Source organism: Schistocerca gregaria, chromosome 1 (assembly GCF_023897955.1).
Source record: "Schistocerca gregaria isolate iqSchGreg1 chromosome 1, iqSchGreg1.2, whole genome shotgun sequence".
Lineage (NCBI taxonomy): Eukaryota > Metazoa > Arthropoda > Insecta > Orthoptera > Acrididae > Schistocerca > Schistocerca gregaria.
The window spans coordinates 1,136,435,540-1,136,439,117 of record NC_064920.1 but is presented as its reverse complement, the minus strand read 5'-3'; positions in this window follow the sequence as shown (position 1 = coordinate 1,136,439,117).

Below are 3,578 nucleotides of genomic sequence, written 5' to 3'. Positions count from 1 at the left end.
GGCCAAATACTGCTTAGTCTAAAGTATATGATAAGATTACACACATGAATCGAATGGTCGAAGGTTTCTATCACTCGGAAAGTGCGAATTATGAAAGCAACATAAAAACCTATAAATGAAAGATTGCAATTAAATAAAATCTGCAGGTCACGTTTTAACGACTTTAAATTATGAGTACGATAGTAGAAGTACTTTTGAGAAGCGGTATATTTCTGCAAAACTCTTATTGGTGTCGATGGTCCAACAATTAAATACAATGTAAGTTGAATAACAAGGAAACAATAGCTTCCTGCTTCACGTTATTATAGTTCAATTCTTTTATCTTGGCAGTTCGCGCATGCGTGCCCAGACGCGGGAGATTGCTGCTTTGCCAGTTGAACGCGCCAAGAGAAACAGCACTATAGTATAGTTCGCAAACTTACGTTTAGGGGGGAGCGCCCAGTTTATAAAGGAAAGTAACAGCGGTCGTAATAACCCTTTCGCTGCTACAGAGACGTGCTCCCCGCATTCCGCGATGTGTACGATTTTGTCATCATTGCACTGCTCGCCTGTGCAGACACATGGTGTTTCGACTGCTTTGACACACTTTATCATTCTATTTCACAAAAACTATTTGGCCCAAAAATTTGATTTGTACACATCATCTTGACTGATACCTTCCCCCCATAAATGACTCAATTTTGTTTCGATGTTCAACACAGTTATTCTGCAGCATTAGATGCAGTAAACCATTGCACGAAATTTTGAAGAGTTTGCACAGGTAAAAGTCCATAGCGTATACTTTCCGTAAGGTCGATTTTATTTGCCACTAGATATTACAAAAAATTATATTCAAACGAATAAAATTCATGAAGTAAGACACTTCGATATTGTTTTTAAATAAAGAAAATATTAAGCACCAATCTAGATTTGATCTCAGAATCTTACGCTTAGCATTCACACACTTATACCATTACGCTAATGCAGCTCATCGTTCAATATATGTCCCGGAGGGATTTAAACTATCACGCAAAATTCCGACAAACACTTTTGGTATGATTATGAATGACTCACGTTTCGTCGAAGTACGATACGAAATAAACAATTACCGCTGTTCTTTATTGCGAAAAAGTTGTTAGTGAGAGTGATACAAACACCTTTCCTTGCTATCGCCTGAATTAGGAGGCTTATTGCTTGTTTGGTTTAATTAATTAATAGAATATGAAGCAATTGGTATAAATAATGCTTTTTCCAAACTTTCTATAAAAGAAAGTCTGCTATCAAGATATTGCTTTTGTTCAATTACTTTATTTGTGACTGAACGTTTCTAAAACTGAAGACACTCGTCAGTGTTCGGCACTTCACTCGATCTCTGGCAACGTCGTTCTGTGTTAATTGGTTGACTGTGTTTTGTGACGTCAGATGCGCAGAACGAACCTAAACTCGACCGTCGTCATAAATGACGCGCACTTTAGTTATGAACGACAACATAGCTCGCTAGATACTCACTTCTAAACGCATATTACGTCTTCACTGTAGAAACCTAGGGAATGTCACAAGTTCACAAGTCCGCACTCCAAAGTATTTCTATCTCTCGCCACCACATGCAAACCACTCCACACTCCGAGAATCACTCGCGACCGCGCGTCCCTCACGCCGTCGCGTCCAGCACCTCCCGTGTCCTGTCTCGAAACGATCGTGCTCTCCCACTTCCATACATCTCTCTTAATAACGAGCGCTGTGATTGGCTAGAGCGCTCCCTCCAAGTTTCCAAGCCAACGTACACTCACAAACATATTGAAACACATACAAAATACTGTGTTTACATTTAAATAACTTGAAATTAATTAAATATTCCTACGGCTGGACCATAAACATACTCTAACACACGTTTTTAAATACAGAAACAAATCAAATAAACATATATCCAAGGAATAGCAACAAAATGTAGGCCAGTAGCCTAATGTCTCTGTGCTTTCTAAAACACAGTAAGTATTTAACCAATTTCTTCATGAATAGTATACATCGGATAGAAACCAAGACACATATCAATTAATATATTTATAAGCATGCTGCTACCGTTTTTTCGTGTAACTGTGGAGTACTTGTGGCCTGACGCTAACGGCAGTAATCGACCACTTTGACCTCCAATACCTCATGTGCTATTCAAGTTACATGCCAGTAATTCATACCAATTTAGGTTTACACAAATAGCTTTCTAAAGACACCGCGATCGTCACAATGGGATGAAGTGTTTAGATTTTGGAAATTCGTTGCTTGGTGTTTCTTGTATAATTTATAGTCAGATATTAAACTTTAAGTTAATAAAGATATTGGAAATCTGATTACACCATCAGAATCGTCGTGCAAATAATGGTAATGTACATTATTCTTTTTTGAGGTATCATGATTCATCTGGCTACTATTAATTTTTATATGAACTGTGAAATGTCCGCCATTATGGTTTCATAAGGTCCGCCATCTTTGGCTCTCCGCCAGCCGGAGTGGCCGAGTGGTTCTAGGCACTACAGTCTGGAACCGCGCGACCGCTACAGTCGCAGGTTCGAGGTTGGTTGGGTTGGGTTGTGTCAGGGAGAAGACCAGTTAGCGAGGTCATCGGTCTCATCGGATTAGGGAAGGACGGGGAAGGAAGACGGCCATGCCCTTTCAAAGGAACCATCCCGGCATTTGCCTAAAAACGGCTCTGAGCACTATGGGACTTAACATTTCAGAACTTAGAACTACTTAAACCTAACTAAGGACATCACACACATCCATGCCCGAGGCAGGATTCGAACTTGAGACCGTAGCGGTCGCGCGGTTCCAGACTGAAGCGCCTAGAACCGCTCGGCCACACTGGCCGGCGCGATTTAGGGAAATCACGGAAAACCTAAGTCAGGATGGCCGGACGCGGGATTGAACCGTTGTCCTGCCGAATGCGAGTCCAGTGTGCTAGCCACTGCGCCATCTCGCTCGGTATCGCAGGTTCGAATCTTGCCTCGGGCATGGATGTGTGTGACGTCCTTAGGTTAGGTAAGTTTAAGGAGTTCTAAGTTCTAGGGGACTGATGACCTCACAAGTAAACTCCCATAGTGCTCAGAGCCATTTGAGTTAACTCCCATAGTGCTCAGAGTCATTTGAAGCATTTTTTTTAGCGCTCCCGGCATAGACATCTTCTTCATCGACACAAAGCACCGTCCCCGTCACAGCGGAATTCCCAGCCACGCGGCTGGACCATGCACTGGGGCTACCCCTCTCGTCCGGCTAACATTCTGCACCACGTGTTTGCTGCCGGGCGCCGGATGGCCGAGCGGTCCGTGCGGCCGCCTCAGCTCCGAACATCTAATATTTTCAGGGCGCCACAACTTCCCCGTTACCTCACAGGGTCTACAGTTGTTGCACACTACACCCATCTACATGAAAGGACGGGCAACTCTGTCGTTGAGAAGGTGCAGGAGTGTCACAGAAATCGATAAAGCACTCCAGTGAGACTGTAAAGTGTGTGCCAAAAGGCGGCCTTATTGCGTCCGACGACATTCTTGTCGACCGCTTCGCTATCTGCGTCCTGGCTGTGACTCTTGTTCTCTTGCCTTGCTGCC